At 49.4% G+C, this 19,872-nt stretch overlaps 1 protein-coding gene across 3 annotated transcripts in view; it reads left to right on the forward strand.

Moving 5' to 3' along the window:
- TSPAN18 (tetraspanin 18) overlaps window positions 1-19,872 on the forward strand; it is a 174,431-nt gene that overhangs the window by 23,676 nt on the left and 130,883 nt on the right. For all 3 annotated transcript variants that reach the window (XM_032840686.1, XM_032840682.1, XM_032840684.1), the window contains exon 2: window positions 7,209-7,287. The gene's annotated coding sequence lies outside the window, so the exon portion shown is untranslated. The remainder of the gene's footprint in view (window positions 1-7,208; window positions 7,288-19,872) is intronic.

Raw genomic sequence — 19,872 nt, forward strand, 5'->3', positions numbered from 1 at the left:
AGGTTCCTCCAGGTCCCCGTGGTGCCAAACACCCAGGTCTGGGATGCTGGGCACTTGCCTGGCAGGGGTGCTGGGGACCCGTCCTGAGAATGTGTGGGCCTTTCTGGGCAGACACGGTTTCTAGAATGACTTATGCTTTTCTGTTTTCCTTTCTCCACGAGCAGTGTGCCCACGTTTACTTATGTAAAGCTGTGGGGCTTCAGGGTCCTTTGCCTCCTCTGAGAAATGGGAAGAGTGTAAGAGGAAGGACAAAGATCAAAAGGAAAGAGAGCTCCAGGGGATGGACAGCCTTTGTCCTTGCCTCCTTCAGGTGATGAGAAAACACAGACAGGGCAAAGAGGGGCAAGTGCAGGGCTAGGCCTACTGGCGCAAGGGGTCTTAGGCTCCCAGAGGCCACACGTTCTTCATGCTCAGGTGGGCATCGTGGAGGAGTCCAGATCTCACAGGTGCTACCGGGGAGGGCACAAGAGACCCAGGCTCGCCTGCCTTCGGGAACCCCCAGACGTGATCGGAACGTGGGGACAGGAGAGATGAAGATTCCTAGTGATGGCTGCATGGAGAATAAGCTTCACGTGTTAACTTACAGGGTTGTATATGTCCTCTTCCCTGGCCCTATCACCATCCCCATGCTACCCAGAGCTAATGGGCTCAGACTGACTCAGAGTCCTTTCCAGCTGGGTGGACCCTCCAGAGCCCTTGCTAGCAGTACTGGCGCCTTCTGCGCTGTGCCCAGTTCTGAGCAGGGAGTGGCCCTCTTCTCCCCAAGTGGAAAACAACAACAAAACAAAATCCTAGTCTTTCTGAGGATGTCAGGGCTCCCACTGCCAGCCCCACTTGTGACCCTGGGGCACACTTAGCAGGCCCATTCTGGGACTCATTATGGAAACTAAGCTGGATGGAGCTGAATGACAAGGGCAGGGTGGGCAGGCAGCGCAGAGAAGCTCTCCCTCCTGTAGCAGAGTCAAGGGCAGGTGGAGAGGAGGTAGAGACCGAGAGACCAAGGCGATGGGAAAGGGCTTTGGGCAGCAGTGCTGGATGGAGGTGGGGTGATGACTGTTGTTGAGTCACAGAACCCAGCAGGAACTCATCCCCCAACCTGTCTTGGCTCCTCTTCCTCTGGCGCACCCCCACATCACCCCCCTGCATTGTCAATTTCCAATACAGCAAAACAAAGCCCTGGCTTTGCTTTGGAGCCAGAAAGTACAGCACTTTTATCTGTCAACAAGTGATGCATCTGGCTGGCAGTGGCCCAGGCTGGCATCGCTGTGGGGAGAAGGACCAAGGCTGCACTGGCTTCCAGGCTCCCGCTGACGATGCTGTCCCTTCTTGGGGCACGTGACCAAGAGTCTTTGTGGTCTCGGGGCTCGGAAGGACGCCTGTTTCCCCAGGAGCGAGGTAAAGCGAGGGGAGCATACAGCACAGGAGAGAAGCACTGAGGGCAGGAGCTAATGAGAAAAGGACTCCTCATCTTCCTCCTGATCTGATCACCTTCCTCCCTCCCTCCCTTCTGTCCTTGCTGCCTCTTCCAGGAAGACCTCCCTTTCACTTCCCCTAGAATCCTACTGACTTGGATTTTTCTAGGACATCAGCTCTGAATCAGTGGTCTTCAACATCACGTGGGAACGTGATGTATAAAACAGGAGCAAGTCAGGCTGCCATGAGCCAAGTGTCAGGGTGTGTATGAAGTGTGGTCTCCACCTCTTGGTGCGGGCCCCCAAGGGAGAGAGGGACAGGTCTGGAGTGTAGAACTTGGAACCACTGGTCATGGCCACTGTCCCTTCTACAGAAAGTAGCAGTAGCTTCTGTTTATGTAATTCCCACGTCCTCTATTGGTTGAGCACCTGGTAGGGTCGGTCCCTGTGGGAATCCCTTGTGTCCCATTAGCGCCTCTGATCCCCAGCTCAGGCCAGTGGGGTGGGGCTCTGATTGCCCACACACTGTAGGTGAATCACCTGAGGTTTACAGGGGTAAGGAACTTCACCAAGGTCACACAGGGGGCGAGTGGCATAGCTGAGATGGAAACCCAGGCCTGTGGACCATGAGTCCTGGTCTGTGACCCACTGTTCCATGCTGAGGGCTCCCCACCCACTGCCTGGCCTGACCCACGCTGCAGACAGACAGCAGGCTCTAGAGGCAGATCTGTTCTCCTAGAAGCTCTCTCTCAGGTAACCATCCAAAGGATGCCCTGCTCTCCACGTGGCCTGGCCCTTCTGCCATTTTAGGGTCTCCCAAATGGCATCTTTGCAAGGGAGCTTGAAACCCCCATCATCAGCCATCCATCTGCTCTGGACCAAGCAGTTGGCCCATTGCAGACCTGTCGCATGGCTGGCCAACCCCCTGCCCCACAGCCTGGGGCCAGACTCAGACACAGGGAAACTTCAATCTTCACCACCTGGTCTTCACCACCTGGATCAAGACCAAGGCAAGATGTAACTCTGACCCTTCCTTCCTGAGGCCTCATCTTGTGGGTCCACAGCTAGGGCAGTGAGGAGAGATGGGGCAGAGCTGGGGGCTGCCAATGTTCATTGTGTGGTCTCTGCATAGACCCACAAACTCTAGAGGGAGAAAGCAAGGCATCACCCATAGCTGCAAGAGGCTCAGCCCCCCGGGGTCCAGAGAAAATTATACAAGTGGTTGAGTCATTTATTCCCTCTCTCCTCCCATTAACCTAGTTCTGTCTTGCTGTTGTTAATTTCACCCATCCTTTCGGAGATCCGTTCCTCTTCAACCCAGCTGTTTATCCATCCCTGCCTTCATCTGCCCTGCTGTCATACATCCCTCCATGCATGTGTCCATCCATCCATCCATCCATCCATCCATCCATCCATCCATCCCTCCATGCATGTGTCTGTCCATCCACCCATCAATTCATCCATTTATCCTTCCATCCCTACTGTTTTTCATCCATCCCTGCAACCAACTATGACCCATTTCCTCCCTCCCACCATTTAGGCTCTTTTATAGACCCATTCTCTCCTCCTCCATCCATCCATCCATCCATCCATCTCTCCTAGCACCCTTCCCTCCATCCAACTTAATTTGCTGAGTCAGGAGCTGAGACCACAGAGGAAGTAAGAGACCATCTCTATCCTCGAGGAGCTCAGAGTCTGGTAGAGGAGAAAAACCATACAAAACAAAACACATGTGACACTGTGATGACTTGACCACTTAGACACACAAATTGTTAGTGGAGCCCAGAGCCCAATCATGCCTGTGCAGGTCTTGTGCAGACAAGAGGAATTGTTGAAGGAAGATTTTGAAGGATGAGCAGGAGTTTGCCAGGAGTTTTGGAGAGCGGGAGAAGAGGTAGATTTCAAGGTTAGGAAAGGAAGAAGGGACTGCCGGGTGGAGTGAGCAGCAGTGAGGTTGGGCCAAGCATGTCGCGGGGGGTGCGGGGGCATGTCGGTCCCAGTGAGTTCAGTGTGACTGTGGGGTCTGCGCATATTGTGAGGACCTGAAGGCCCCCTGGAAAAGACAAGTGGGGCTCAGATGATCAAAGGCCCATATGTAGGCAAAGGGAAGCCAGGGGACCCACTGACGCAAGAGAGAGACACATCTCTGGGCTCCGTCTGACAGCAAACCAGGAGGCAGTTTGGAGAGAACAAGGCCACAGCCTAGCAGACCATCTAGGAGCCCATTTGCAGCAAGCTGATGGGCAACACTAAGACTCAGTCCAGGCAGGGAGAGGCAGGGGCCACAGAGAAGGAAGGTCACGGGTGACTTTGGACATGTGAGATGGTGGAGAAACAAGGGCTGGGAAACCAGAGAGGAGTCTGTGATCTGGGTACCATGTTTGGGAAGACTCGGGAGACTGTGTCCTCATGGCACGCACAACTCTGGGTACGTGTGATCCATTTTGGTTTAAAACTAGAGCGAGAAACATCAGCGTCTTGTCTGGGTCTCATCCAGGATGCTGAAGTTCCTTCTCAGGACTTTTCTCACAAACTGAGGGCTGGTTTCCCACACGCAGACCAGCGTGGCTTCGTTCGGAAGGAAGAAGAAGATCAACGCTTTGAGCTAGACCTCAGACAACAGGAGAACTTGGCTCCTAGTCGTCACGTTCCTTGCCCTTGATTGAGCGCTTCCTCTGCTTCATGGATTTTAAGGCACTCTTTCTTTGATTTTTTTCCTATTTTAAGGTCTCCAGAACCAGGATGTGTCCCTACACGTAGTGTTGCGTCATAATTCACTAAGCGAGGCCCTCAAATAATGGTGCTGTTATCAGCCCGGGAGTCTTAAGTCAAGAAACGGGGCAGTGTGTGCCGGGCTCTCTGGGGTCCTGTCTGTCTGTCCATCTTTCATGTGATCCTCACAACATCATATGAGCTACCTGCTGTTGTTTGTGGTTTCCCAGATGAGGACTGGAGGCCTGAAGCAGGGAGGTCACATGCTCACAGTGACAGAGCCCGTCAGAGGCTCTCAAGGCGTCTTTGTTCAAGGCAAGAGCGAGCCTTGGGCCGAGAAGGTGGTGGCTTTTTCTCCCCATAGCCAGAGACAACCGGGTCAGTGGTGAGCACCATCTCCCAGTGCACCATCTTCCAAAGCCCCCTCTTGTTACCCAGCCCTTTCCCCTTCTTGGCCGTAAACCCTGGGATTCTCTTCCTGCTCCCAGGAGGGCTCCTGCTCTGACATCTGTGGTGACCCCCCCTACTCCCCAGAGAAGAAAGGGCCGGAATGAGATCTTGGGAGAAGTGGGGGGTTGGGCGGGGGGAAGAAATTCTGAGCCCAGCTGGTTTCCTTCACATAATGCAGATTTGCTTAAATGGGAATTAGGATTAGTGCTGGATTTTGCCTTTCCTGGCACACCAGTAATAAACTAATCTCCTCTCAGGCTGCAGCAAGGCAGAATTCCATCGAAGACGGGAGACAGCTTCAGGCTCAGGAGTGCAAAGTAATTTTATTATTAACAGGCTCTGCCCACACCGCCTGACACGCCTCCCGCAGCTCCCTCCCGACGTGGCTGCAAACTCTAATTTCGTTAATGTGTGACATTCACCCAGGCTGCGTGGCTGATGGGCACGCTTGACATTAATACGTGTTCCTCATGGTCCCCAGAGCTCATAAAAGCTCATTATCAGTTCTGAGCCCATAAATGTAGTTCCCGGCTCAGGTGGGCCCGAGTTCTTCAGACATGTCCCCAGGCAGTGGAGTGGTGGCCGTCTTGCGGGAGCCAAGAGATAAACGTCTCCCTTTGTCTAGGGGACTTGGCCTTCTAGGCTACCAGAAGGTGGCCAGAAAGACAACTCGGCAGGCAGAAGAGCCCACGGTGTAAATTTACATCCAAGAAAAGGGGACTCCTTCTGTCCTGCTCTCTGGGGGGAATCGATCCACTGTTTGGGGAAAGTGGTTTGTCGGAAGCTATTCAAATGTGGACACACTTCCAGGCGTCCAGGCTGTGGACTTGCTCGAACGTTCCCACGTGGTGATGTAAGTGGGGAGGGGATGGTAGCAACAAGGTTGTGGCAGCTGGGAATGGAAATATCCCGCGTATGTAAGGTGGGAGAGCTGAATAAATGATGGTCCATACCTAGAAGGAGGGCAGAAGACTCCAGAAGGTCTCCATATTCTTGGATCCATGGGTGGACCTCATGGCAACTGCTAGCTGGGGATGCAGAATGTGTGTGGTAAGATCCCACTCGTGGAAAGTGTGTGTGAGTCCCACCATCTCCATGGGGGCCCATGCAGGCACGCTCTCTCTCTCTATCACTCACACACACACACACACACGTAAATGGTTGCATAGAAGAAAGCCTAGAGGGTCATGTTACAGAGATTTTGCAGTGGTCCTATGAACTACAATGGATGGATAAGGAAGAATGCTCACTTTTGTAGTTACAATCAAAGCTATGTACATGTACGTCTGTATCCCCAGCCATAGGTCCGTGCCTTTGTCTAGGGATGGATATGGGTATGTGTATGTGTATAGATCATGAGTTCCTTTGATTGTAGCCTAGGTCTGCTCCGTGATATGTGACGTTTCCTGGGTCGACTCTGCCTGGGTGGACTCTGGAGGCAAAGAAAGCCAACTGGGGTCACGTTCTCTGGCCAAGCCCTGTTCCCTATCAGTTTGCAGGGTGTCCCGAGAAGTTGCTGTCTGCGCCGTGTGCACTTAGCTAGGATCCGTGGAGCAGACCCGGAGCTCGTTGCTCTTGTGCCTGTGTCTCTCCTCACAACCCCATGGACATGGTACTGACACCAGGTTTGACCTCCCACAGACCTGCCTTCTAGTCCCAGCTCTGCCACATTTGGGCATGATGACCTTGGGCAAGTTATTTAACTCCTCAGGGCTTGTGGCCCTCATCCCCAAAGTGGGGACACTGTCTCATGGGATCGTCGACATCAGCGTCTGAGACAACGTGAAACTTGACCGCAGCTTCTACGGCGCGGCCGGTCCTGAAGGGTGGGAGTCTGGGAGATTTGGGGTCAGGGGACTCGGCTGTCCCATCTGTGCTGTCAGTTCTGCTCTTTTGTTCCTTGGCTGTGCATGGGAACAAGCCGGTCCCCCAGGGCTGGCCTCGGCCCGGGCTGGCAGGTATGCAGCCTGGACGTGGCGAATTTGATCCTTCTCCTGTGACCCGGGAGCTCTCCGTCAAACTGACAGAGAGGAAGTGGGGGAGAGGCTGGGCTTCTGGCCCCCGCACTCAGGGGCTGAGTTGTTTTTTCACTACCGAAGACCTCTCTTCTTTTCTGTCTCTTCATGGATACCAGATCTGGGAAATGTTGGTCTGCCCCCAAAGCCTGCATTCATTAAGCCATGATTAATTCTCCTTCGCATTTTCACCATTACTCAGAAAGCATTTTTTTCTTTTTCTTTTTCTTTTTTTTCCCGCCTGAGGAGAGTGGAGTTTCTAGGATGGGTTGGTAATGTTCTAGCCAGAAGCAAAGACATGTGATGTGATATTGTGATTAGCATGCGTGATGTCATCACGCCACACTGTACAGGCTCCTGGGCTGATTTTGGAAGACTGAAAATATGTGCCAGTCTGTAGGCTCTGGGGACACCTCCTGGAAGCCTCTGTGAGGCTGGGTGCTTGATTCTGTCTTTCTGGCCACAGCCGCCCCATCTGGCTTCTGCACCTGCAGAGAGAGAAGGAGAGAGCAGGAACCTAGGCCACAGGGACACGCCTGAACTGAGGTGGCCCCCAGCAGCCACAGGCCCCACTAGCTGCTGCCTTTTTAAAATTTGTGTCTCTTTCTTCTCCTTCTAGAATTTATCCTGAAGCCATCGAAAGGATACCTCAAGAGAATCCTGAGTCTCCTGGAAAGAACAGACACCAGTTGAAACAGGTATGGTTTGGCCACATGGCAACATGGCGGCAGCTTCTTCAAGTAAGAGTCTGATCTTTTCTCCTCTTCTCTTTCTACTCAACGAATCCTCCATGGCCAAGTGAGAGAGCTTTCAGTTGGTACCTGAGTGCAGGGCAAGCAAAGGGCGGCTTCCCTCTTATCCCCAACTCACACATTTCTTCAGTGTTGGGGAGCATGGCTGAGGTGTGAGGAGAGAAAGGCTAGCACCAAGGTGGGGTCTCACTGGGGCTGGCGGCTGCCCCATGAGTAGGCCGCCCATCATGGTCACTCCTCAGGGTCGGTCCAGGAAGTGAGGGTTGAAGCACAGGAGGCAGTGAGCCCTCCCAGGGAAGGCAGAGCTCTTCCCCTCTCCTCACTTCCACACCCACCATAGTCTTGGGATTGTGAGAAGAAAAGACCTTCCTAGAATGACTCCCCCACCCTCCATCTCAGGACTCTCTTTTGGATACAGTTCACATTCCAGGATGGAAATGACAGTAGAAAAGTCTTGGTTTTCTTCTTGGGTTCCAGAACCTTCTTGGGCTGCCCACAATCCCAGGACTGGTGATGGGCTGCGTGGCCTCATGGAAGGTTCCTGAATGAAGAGCCAGGACAGCCAGGACATCTGTCCTCTGGCCCAGTCTGGACCACCATTGTGCCTCAAGGGTCCTCAGAAGTCATTTCTCTCATAGGGCCTTGTTTCTCTCACCAGTAGCATGGGCAGCAATGACTGGAATCTCTGTCCGAGGCCTTATGGCCTCAGTTTCTGAGGTTCCCAGCCCCAGGCTGAACCTGAGGAAGTGACGGGGGTGGTGAGGCGGCAGGGGAGCAGAGGGGGGTGGGGGCTTGGGGAAGGTTGTGAAGAGGAAGGACATTGGAGGCTCTGAGGAGATTTGATTGCCAGTGTTGGCCAAAGCTGCCTCAGACCCTCAGTGGAAAGACCACAGAGTCTGAGAGGCAGATGGACTGAGTTTGAGGCCTGGCTGATGGGAAGCCTCGGATCAACCAGTACCAACTGAGATCTTCTGCATGCCAGGCGCTGTGCTAGGCACAAGCCCCGCATTGTCCATTCAGTCCTCATAACGGCCCGGGGGTCTTGGCACCACAATTGCCTCCATCTTAGAGAGGAGAGAACGGGGCCTCAGAGATGTGAAGTGACTTGCTCAAGGTCACACAGCAGCGAGTGAGATATGGTGGAGTTTTGAAGCCCTGTCTGAACGATCCTACAATGCTTGTGTATTTTCCTTTGAGTGCCTCCATGACTTGAATCTTAAGGTTAACCAAATCCTTTAAGCCAGATTACCTCTTGAAATCACATTGCTTGAAAGGACATAAAAATGATTTGTTTCCTTATTCTAGATTTTGGCTTTGACACTTGGGGCTTGTCGTGACATCTCTGCAGGTCTTGGTTTTCTGATCTCTAAAATGGGAGCATAATGCTACCCAGGGGTTTGTTCTGGGGAGAAGATGAGATGAGGGAGGTACAGACCCTTCCCTAGCCACCCCCCCCCCACCGCCTTCCCATCCCAAGACTCCTGGTGCAAGGGTCGATGGGATGTTCACACTGTGGGGTGCTATACCCCACCATGTGATGGCATTTGTGGTTCCAGCTGCCTCTGGCACTGTGGTTGAGAAGCACTGGGCCACTTTTCCCGGTCATTGATCTGATACCCGCCTCATCCTTTCACTTCTGGAGTGTACCACCAGCCAGCTGGGGTGTCTCAGGCCGGAACCCAAGGCATGGTGGCTGGCTCCCAGAGGGATAACGCAAGGCCAAATGGCCCTGGGTAGACAGTAGCTGGGGAGCATGAGGCCCCCATGTCGTGCAGCTCACCCCGCCCTGGCGGCTGCCTGGGCCAAAATCTCACCCGCAGCCTCCTGGCAGCCAGCCCTGCTCCCCACAGGAAGCCACTGGCTTATCACAGAGCCAGCATCCCGCACGCTTTTCTTAATCAGGAGAAGGCGCTGAAGCGAGTCAGGAAAAGCTTAACTTCCCCAGGACTTTTCTGCTGGGGATGTTTCTCCATCAGGGGAAAACCATGGGCCTCCGTGTACGAGAGGCAGGAAACTCTTTAGCACAGAGAAAAGCGGCTGGGGTGCTTTTGTTCTCAGTTTGCCTTCAGGAGGGCTGCAGGGGAGCAAATTGATTCGGATTCACCACCCAACCACCTTGTTAGCTAGGAAACAGATCGGTGTAGAGTCCCGGGAAAGGACAAAGAGGACCGTCACCGGGAGGCAGACAAGCATGTGCCACTGTGGGAAATGTCTGCTGGCCTTTGGGGCCCGGACTGGTGGAGGCTGGGTTCCAGCTCCGCTTTTTGGGAGCTCTTTGACTCCCGTGAATGATCTTGTGTCCAGAGTCTCTATTTTTTCACCTGTCAAATGGGCAGATAGCATGTTCCTCACTGGGTGGCTGTGATGGGGAGGACTTTCCTGCTTGCTCTGAACAACAGAAGCCCCCTGGGATCATGTGGCCTCCCAAGGTGACCTCCTTGAAGAGGCTTGGGCTCTTGGGATGGACGAGCTGGGTGTTTGTGACCAAACAGGGAGGTTACCGTGGAGACACATACCTCTTTCCGAATGCACGGTCTAAAAAAGGGCCAAGAGGGGGGCCTGGGTTGTGTCAGCTCTCTGTTATGACACCCCAGCGTGTGGAGCACACCCCAGGTGTGGGTGTGAACAGTTCTTCCTGAGCCTTTATCCCGTGGTTTACACTTCCCTCCCGATCACATTTACAGAACCCTTTCTGTAGATAATCGCTAATCCTCCCCACACCCCAAGATGTAGGTGTTAATAAGCTCTTTATAGGTGAGGATAGCTGGGATTCAGAGAAATTGTAAATTATTCCGGGTTTCATGTCCAAAAAGCGGTCAGACTGGGATCTAAACACAGGCCTCCTGTCCCAAGGATGCTGTGTTGGCAACAGCACCCACAGTGCCCCCAAATCTATCCCACGTGGCAGCCACCCTTCTACACCTATGAGGTCTATAGCCGCTCCCCACAGCACCACGGTGGCTTCCCACATTGCCAGTGATAGCACTCATAGATCCTCCGTGACTCCCCAGAGCACCCCCAGAGGCACCCACAGTATCCACAAGGCCCCCCGCAGGACTCAGGGCATCACCCTGTCTCACTCATTGTGGCCCTCCTCCTGCCTTCTCCACCCAGCCTTGCATGGAATTCGGAGCTCTGGGAGAAAGTGGTCCCCTGATGGTTTTAATCGCCCCAGCCAGCCCTCTCCAGCACGTTGAGTGAACTAGTGAAGGCAGTTTTGTGGAAGCTGGGGCTCTTCCCCGTCCTGAGATCTGACAACAAGAAGCAGGTGGCAAGGATGGGAAGACAGAAGCCTGGCTGTCCCAGGAGAACCTGTACCCGGGTTCCAGTTTATCTCCCTTTTCTTTTGTTGCTCACGCTTTTGGGTGTCATACCTAAAAATCTATGGCCATATCCAAAGTCAAAAAGATTTACCTTTTTGTTTTCTTCTAGGAGTTTTATGGTTTTTAGCTCTTATATGTAGGTCATGGGTCCATTTTGAGGTAAGTTGTGTATATGGTGTGAGGTAGGGGTCCAATTTCATTCTTGGGCACATGGTGGTTATCCAGTTCTTCTAGCCCCGCTTGTTGAAAGGACTGTTCTTTTCCCATTGATTAGTCTTGGCGCTCTTATGGAAAATTAACTTGCTGTAGTGTCTAGGTTTGTTTCTGGGCTCTCAGTTCCATTCCATTGGTCTATGTGTCCTTAAGCCTGTACCATGCTGTTTTTGATTGTTATAACTTTATATGTAACTCCTGGAGGAGCCCTAGTCTATTCTAAAGCTCCCTGGTAATTCTAATGTACCTCTTAATGTCCCTGGAATTTAAAAGGAAGATGAGGGTGGTTGGGAGACTTCCAGAATGATCTAGAGCAGTGCAACATGGAGAGGATGCAGCCCTGAGGGAAGCCGTGGTTATCGGGGTAAAGAGGTCATGATGGAATTGAGAGAAGTTAGGAAGGGAGGTGTTCCGATCCTCCCCAATCCTGGGAAGACCTTGGAGATGCCAAAGGTGAGAGTGGAAGCCAGTGGTCCCGCTGAGCTTGATGAACCTCCTACCTTCCCCCCCAGGATGATTTGGAGCAAGATCTGGATGCTAGTCACAGCTCCGCTCCCCTGTGTGACCTCGAGCAGATTGCTTGACATCACTAAGCCCCTCACTGCCTCTATAAGGTGGATTGGTACCCTCTGCCCCTGGTGCAGAGGGTTGAGTGGGGGGTCTCCAGGTCAGCTCTGCAAAGGCTGGGAGGGGCTTGAAGACAACTTGGCGGAATTTCTTATTCTGCTGAGCTCAAATGTATTTTCTGGCACCCTCCGTTCGCTTGGCCGCAGAGAAGAAGCATCACCCCCTTCCCTCCAGGCTGCTCTCCGGCATCCCCACTTCACACACTTTACCCTTTGCTGGTGAAGGGTCATCGCTACCTCTGCCTCCCTCCGAGGATGCAGGTCTCGGTGCACTCCTGACTTTCTGTTCTCTTGACCCTCCTCTGGGAGAACTGTAGCCTGAACTGGGCATTTGCACAGTTCAACCCGCAGAGCTGAGGCCAGAGCTCTGGCCATGTTCTGACCCCCACCAAGGTGGGTGAAACCAGCCCCTCCCTCGGTCCAGACCTCACACTTGTGTTCATTCAGCCGACGCGGCATGGGGTCTGGTGATTCCCGAATCCTGGTTGGATTCAAGCTCTCATCTTTTCATTGGCTCTTGCTATATACATCATTTTCCACCTAGTATTTATGAATCAGGGGGCAGTTTCATGCAGGAGGGAAAGCGTAGCTTTGTCACTAGATGAACTTCGGGGCTGTTGTTTAGCTACTTATGAGCTCGGGCAGATGAACTCCGTTTACTCTCCTGTTACGTGAAGATAGTCATTTGCTATTGTGGGCATCGAGGTCAAGATTCAATGAGATGATGAATATCAGGTGTGTAGCCCATCACCTGGGAAGGAAGCAACATTCCAGAAAGGGTGGGTATCATTATGGAGTGCAAGGTGGGGTGTGAGCCTTGAGTTTCAGCCCAGGATGGAGCCCCAGCTGCCAGGCCTCCTCTCCCCCCTGGCTTCCCCGTCATGCTCTGGCCAGAACACGTGTGTGAGGGGACAGGATGACAGGTTCTCACCACCCCAGTTTCCTGCTCTCTCAGCCCAACGTCTGCCAGAACTTTCTGGCCTCAGGCCAGCCCTGTGTCCATATGTAACTCCTGACAGCAACCTGGTCTTTTTCTGCCCTCTTGGATCCTTTCCATCCCAAACCTTTTCCTTCCTTTCTTTTTCAAGTGTTTGAAATTTACACAAGAAGGTTCATCCGAGGGCCGGATGCAACCTTGTCCCTGGAAGGAGACAAAGCCTGTGGAGCTTTTCCCTGGGAGATGCTCCCTCTCCCTGACATGGTTGTCTGTGAGAGCGAGGCCAGACAGACCCCTTCGTTGTGTGGGCTTCTCAACGTCATGGAGAGATACTAATAAGTCTTCATTTTCCTCATCTAAAGACAGAGCAAATCATTGCTCTTCCTGTTCCTGCCACAAAACTGAGCAGTATGTGCCCTTAAGAAGCTTTATTATTTAAAAAAAAAGAAAGAAAGAAACTTTATTATTATTATTGTTGTTGTTTTAGTGATGACCTATATTCACACTATGAATCACAGCTGAAGCACTTTCAAATGGCCAGGCATGACGAAGAGGGAGGAATAGGAATACCATCATCGATGCCTGTCAGCAACAGAGAGGGAAAGTGACTTGCTCAAGGTCACACAGCTATTAGGTATTAGGTATGTCAAGATCACATAGATATTAGGTATGTCTTTCTCCTTCCCACTGGGTCTGGTGATCACTCTGCTGTGCCCGGCTGCCTCTTTTATTAATTCAGAATGTGAAATAATATATTATCATTAACAGCCTAAAAAAAAAAGGGAAAAGCCCAGATCAGCTGGCAGTGCTGTTGTCTTAGCTGGGGTTTGGTTTAATGACCTGCCCAGAGCTGCTGATGTGAGAAGAAATGAGTGACGTCCTCCCCTTGGGCCTTGGGGGTCGCCAAGGTGTCTCCCTCCCTGGGGTCTGGGCAGGGTTCCGTTAGGATAGAAGGGCACTGTGGGATGGAGGAAGGAGAGTGAATTCTGGACCCTGAAGGATTTTTTTAATTTAATATATATTTTTTTAATTTTAAAAGATTTTATTTATTTATTTGACAGACAAAGATCTCAAGTAGGCAGAGAGGCAGGTAGAGAGAGGAGGAAGCAGGCTCCCTGCTGAGCAGAGAGCCCGAAGCAGGGCTCAATCCCAGGACCCCAGGACCATGACCTGAGCTGAAGGCAGAGGCTTAACCCACTGAGTCACCCAGGTGCCCCAGTTTTTTTTTTTAATAGACTTTATCTTCTAGAGCAGTTTGAGGTTCACAGCAAAACCGAGGGAAAGTGTAGAGAGTTCTCACATTCTCACTCACCTGCTGCTTCCCCACTGTGGACAACCCACACCACAGAAGCCTCACTGACACGTTCTTATCACCCGAAGCCCGGAGTTGGCGTTCCAGTTTACTGCTGGGGGTGTGCCTTCATTCTGTGGGTTTGGACAAATGTGTAATGACATGTACCCACCACGATCGTGTCCTACAGAATCGTTTCACTGTCCTACAAGTCCTCTGTACTCTGCCAGTCCATCCCTCCCCCACCACTGAGCTGCTGATCTTTCTACTGTCTCCATAGTTTTGTCTTTTCCAGAATGTCCTATCGTTAGAATCATACAGGATGCAGCTTTTTCAGAATGGCTTTTTTTCACTTAGAAATATGCATTTAAGGGGCACCTGGGTGGCTCAGTCAGTTAAGTGTCCGACTCTCGGTTTCGTCTCAGGTTGTGATCTCAGGGTCCTGATATGGAGCCCCGAATCTGGCTCTTGGCTCAGCAGGAAGTCTGCTGGAGGATTCTCTCCCTCGGCCCCTCCCCACTTCCGGTGATTACTTGCTTGCGTGAGTGCGCACTCTCTCTCAAATAAATAAATCTAAAAAAAAAAAAGAAAGAAATATTCCTTTAAGCTCCTTCCTTGTCTTCTCATGACTCGACTGCTCATTTTTGCCCCAAGTTTTTTATTTTGGTAAAATATACATAACATAGCATTTACAGCTTTCACCATTTTCAAGTGTACAGTTTTGAGGTATTAAATACGTTCACATTATTGTGCGGCCATTCCCCGCCATCCATTCCCTGCACTCCTTTCATCTTGTAAAACTGAAACTCTATTCCCGTTGAACACTAATGCCCTATTCCCCTTTCCTCCCAGCCCCTGGCAATCCCCCTTCTTCTTCCTGGCTCTGTGATTTGGAGTCCTCTGAGTGTACCTTATATAAATGGAATCACACAGTATTTGTGTGTTGGGATTATTTTGTGTGTGTGCAGGTGTGTGTGTGTGCACGTGCGTGTATCCCTGGATTATTTCGCTTCACATAATGTCCTCGACATCCATCGTGCTGTAGCAGGTGTCAGAATTTTCACGCTGAATATTTCAATGTCTGGATGTACCCAAGCTTATTATCCATTCACCTGCCGAAGGACATCTTGGTTGCTTCCAAAGGAAGAATAAAACTGCCCGAAACATCTGCATGTAGGTTTGGGTCCACATAGGTTTGTTTTCTTTGTCTGGATTTGGTATTAGGACACTGCTGGTTTCATAGATTGAGTTAGAATGCATTCCTTCTGCTTGTCTCTTCCGAAAGAGATTTCTGAGAATTGGTACCCATTCTTCCTATTACGTTTGGTAGAACTCACCAGTGAATCTGGCCTGTGTTCTGTTTTGAAAAGTTATTCATTATTAGTTCAATGTATTTAATAGATCCAGGCCTATTAAGTTGTCTGTTCTTGTATGAGTTTGGGCAGATTGTGTCTTTCCAGGACTTGGTCTATTTCATCCAAGTTATCAAATTTATGGACCTAGAATCAGTAATTGTATTCTTTTCTTATCCTTCTAACATTCATGAGAACTCTGGCGATGTCCTCTCTTTTGGTTTTGATATTAGTAATTTGTATCTTCTCTCTTATATTCTTAGTCAGCCTGGCTAGAGGCTCATTGATTTTACCACTATTCTCAAAGAACCAGCTCTTGGTTTTGTTGATTTTTTTCTATTGATTTCCTGTCCTATGGAGCCCATGTTTTTTTTTTTTTTTAAATTTTATTTATTTATTTGACAGACAGAGATCACAAGTAAGCAGAGAGGCAGGTTGGGGGCGGGGGAAGCAGCCTCCCTGCTGAGCAGAGGGCGGAGCCCATGTTTTTATTGTAGATCTATTACCGTCTCAGGGATCTTGGGAGTAAATCCCTTCTGTTCTCTGATTCTTAGCTTCCATAGCTGCACAACGGGCGTGGTGACATCACCTAGCCCAGAGTTAGTTTGAAGGCAAATAGCAAATGTGAACCCACATTCATTGATTCACAAATACATGTTCAGCCCTGTTGTGTACCCAGTACTGTGCTGCATGCTGAGATCGTAGTGAACAAAACAGCCAGGTCTCCATCGTCGTGGTGCTTATCTTCTGTTTGAGGAGAAAGAGACAAACAAATAAACTGAACGTCAGGCAGGATGAGATGCAGGAAGGGACAGAGTGGCCAGGGGTTTACTGTTTCAAGGAAGGGGCTCCGGGAAGGCCTTCCTGATCAGATATCATTTGAGCAGAGACCTGAACATGGTGAAGCTTTGGCTTGTGTCTATGGGAGAAGCCTTCCTGGTGAAGGGAACAGCAAGAGTCAGGGCCATTAGGCAGGTGGGTGTCTGACATGTTGTTGGAGCACCAGCGAGGGGGTCACCGTGCTGGAGTGAGGCTGGCGTGGAAGCAGAGGAACCGCCAGCTGGGGTGAGGGCTTTGCATTTTGATCCTAAGTGTGGTGGGAAGCCAATAAGCACACAAGAGACAGGATGCAACTGACATGTTACCAAGATCACTCTGGCTGCTGGGTGGAGAACAGGCCATACGTAGGGGACAGGGAGAACAGAGGGGCGGCTGATGTTAGAATCCGGGCATGAGAGGAAGTGATCTGGAAAGGCAAAATGGTGGCAGAGGTTCTGAGAAGCCCAAACATTCAGGATGCATTTTGAAAGTAGAGCTGACAGTACCACTGATGGGTTAGATGGGGTTGGAGAGGAGTTGGGGATAACCATAGAGTTCGTGCCTCTAGATGGGAGTCTTGGGTGGGCTAGGCTTTTGTTGGATGGGAAGGGAGAACATATGGACTTCTGTTTTGGGGCATTTTAAGTTGAAGCTCTTATGAGCCATCCAAATGGCAAGTAGCAAGAATGTGAATGGGGGTACACACCTAGAGTTCAGGGGTGAGGTCAGGGCTGGAGAGACAAATTTGGAAGCCAGAGTTTATTATAGAGAGTATTTCAAACCCCAGTCCTTAATGAGATCATCTAGGGAGTGAGCATAGATGGAGAAAATGGAAGGGGATGCAGGGTCTTTGGAGACCTGGGGAAGTTGCCCATTCATGGCTCTCTGGAGCTGCCCAGTGAGTGGCCCATCCCGGACACTAGAACAGACGGATCTTATTTTTGCAGTGTCCTGGGAGCTCTTGAGTGGCACAGAATGAGGAAGAGATTGCAGCTCTGAGAGCAAGACCTGGGCATAGTGCCTGCTCTGAAGGAAAGCCCTGTAAAGCTGTCAATGCCTGACATAAAATAAAACAGCAGTGGCTGGGTATTTGACACTCAAGGAAGAGGATTTTATTGGTACTTGCCTCCCGTAGGCCACAAAATTATTTTTTAGTAATAACAATGAAATAAAATTAATTCTCATAATAGCTGGACAAGAAACACGAGAGTGAAACTTTCCTTTTAGCAGACTTCACGTATACAACCAGGCCAGTTGACAAACAAACATTAGAGCACAAAAAGGGGAAAAGTAATGGGTTCACACTTTTTAATTACATTAATGGATATCTTGAAAAAGAAAGACATACTCAAGGAAAGTTCCAAAAGAGTGAACTCCACACAGTTTGGAGGATGCCCTGCACAGACATGGCAGCAATGGTGATGGAGCCAGTTTCTTTGTCTTCATCCTCACAATCACTGTGCTATCATTGGTTAGTTCAGATCTACTGTTTGCATGGGAGAATAGCTAGTGGCATAGGGGTTGGAGATGAAAACCCCAGAGATTCTGAATCCTTATTCTTGAAATGAACGTGCTTAGCAGAATCAGCTTGCACTGGGTCTGGCTCTATAAGTGGTGTTCTTGGAACCAACTTCCATGTAAACACAGTGCCTATTAAGCTCTAAGTAATGAAACTGTGCTCACTTGAAGCTTACATACATATTTTTTTTATTACATACATATTGTTAAAACTCACCTAAGACATTGATGAAAGATAGTAAAGGCAACACAGACAAATGGAAAGATATACCATGCTCATGGATTGGTAGAATTAATATTGTTAAGATGTCCATACTAAACAAGGCCATCTACAGATTTAATGTGTTCTCTATCAAAATACCAATAGTATTTTTCACAGAACTAGAACAAATAATCCTAAAATTTGTATGGAACCACAAAAGACCCTGAATGGCCAAAGCAATCTTAAGGAAGAACAAAGCTGGAGTTATTACAGTCACAGATTTCAAGATATACTTTGAAGCTGTAATAAAAAAGATATGCTACTGGCACAAAAATAGACAAGTAGATCAATGGAACAGAGTAGCAAGCCCAAAGTATCCAAAATCTACAAAGAACTTTTCAAACTCAACACCTAAAGAATAAATAATCCAGTCAAGAAATGGGCAGGAGACACGGACAGACATTTCTCCAAAGAAGTCATACAAATGGCCAACAGATGCATGAAAAAAGTGCTCAACAACACTCAGCAGCAGGGAAATACAAATCAAAACCACAGTGAGATACCACCTCACACCAGTCAGAATGGTCAGGAAATGACAGAAATTGGCAAGGATGCAGAAAAGGGGGAACCCTCTTGTACTGTTGGTGGGAATGCAAGCTGGTGCAGCCACTCTGGAGAACAGTATAGAAGTTCCTCGAGAAGGTGAAAATAGAGCTACCCTATGACCCAGCAACTGCACTCACTACTAGGGGTTTACCCCAAAGATATAAATGTAGTGATCCAAAGGGGCACCTGCACCCCAATGTTTATAGAAACAGTGTCCACAATAGTGAAACTATGGAAAGATCCCAGAAGTCCATCGATAGATGAATGGATAAAGAAGATGTGGTATCTATCTATCTACCTATCTAATCATCTGTCTGTCCACACAATGGAATATTACTCAGCCATCAAAAAATGAAATATTGCCATTTGCAATGACGTGGATGGAACTGGAGAATATTATACTAAGTGAAATAAGTCAATCAGAGAAAGACAATTATCATATGATCTCACTGATATGTGGAATTTAAGAAACAAAACAGAGAGACATAGGGAAAGGAGGGAAAAATAAAACAAGAGGAGATCAGAGAGGGAGACAAACCATAGAAGACCCTGAATCACAGGAAACAAACTGAGAGCTGCTGGAGGGGAGAGGGTTGGGGGTATGGAGTCACTGGGTGATGGGCATTAGGGAGGGCACATGATGTAATGAGCACTGGGTGTTATATACTGAACTCTACCTCTGAAACTAATAATACACTATATGTTAATTAATTGAATTTAAATTAAAAAAAGAACAGAGCGCCCCAAAATAAACCCACACTTATATGGTCAATTAATCTATGACAAAGGAGGCAAGAATATACGATGGGGGAAAGCCAGTGTCTTCAACAATGGTGTTGCAGAAACTGGACAGCTACATGCAAATGAATGAAACTGGTCCACTTTCTTGTGCCACACCCAAAAATAAGTTCAAAATGGATTAGAGACCCAAAGGTGAGGCCTGAAACCAAAAGGCTCAAAGAAATCATAGTCAGTAATCTCTCTGATACTGGCCTTAGCAACTTTTTTATGGATCTGTCTCCTCAGGCCGGGGGGGGAACAAAAACAAAAACAAACTATTGGGACAACACAAAAATAAAAAAAGCTTTTTTCACACAGCCAAGAAAACCATCCATGAAATGACAAGGCAACCTCCTGAATGAGAAAAGGTATTTACAAATAATATATTTGATAAGGGGTTCATATCAAAAAGACATAAAAGAATTCATAAAAATGAATACCAGAGAAACAACTATTCTGATTTCAAAAATGGGCAGAGAAACCAAATAGGCTTTTTCCAGAGAAGGCATGCTGACAGCCAGCGGACGCATGAAAAGATGCTCGACCTCACTCATCATCTGGGACACGCAGATCCCAACCACAGTGAGACATCAGCTCACAACCAGTCAAAATGGCTACTACCAGGAAGACAAGAAACAGCACGGGTTGGCAAGGATGTGGAGAAAGAGGAACCGTCATGCCCTGTTGGGGGAAATGCAGACTGGGGCAGGCACTCCGGAAAACACTATGGAGTTTCTTCAGAAAATTATTGATTGAAATGCCATGTGATCTAGTGATTGCCCTGCTGGGTCTTTTTTTTTTTTTTTAAGATTTTATTTATTTATTTGACAGAGAGAGATCACAAGTAGGCAGAGAGGCAGGCAG

Source organism: Lontra canadensis, unplaced genomic scaffold (assembly GCF_010015895.1).
Source record: "Lontra canadensis isolate GAN:19392208 unplaced genomic scaffold, GSC_riverotter_1.0 scaffold115, whole genome shotgun sequence".
Lineage (NCBI taxonomy): Eukaryota > Metazoa > Chordata > Mammalia > Carnivora > Mustelidae > Lontra > Lontra canadensis.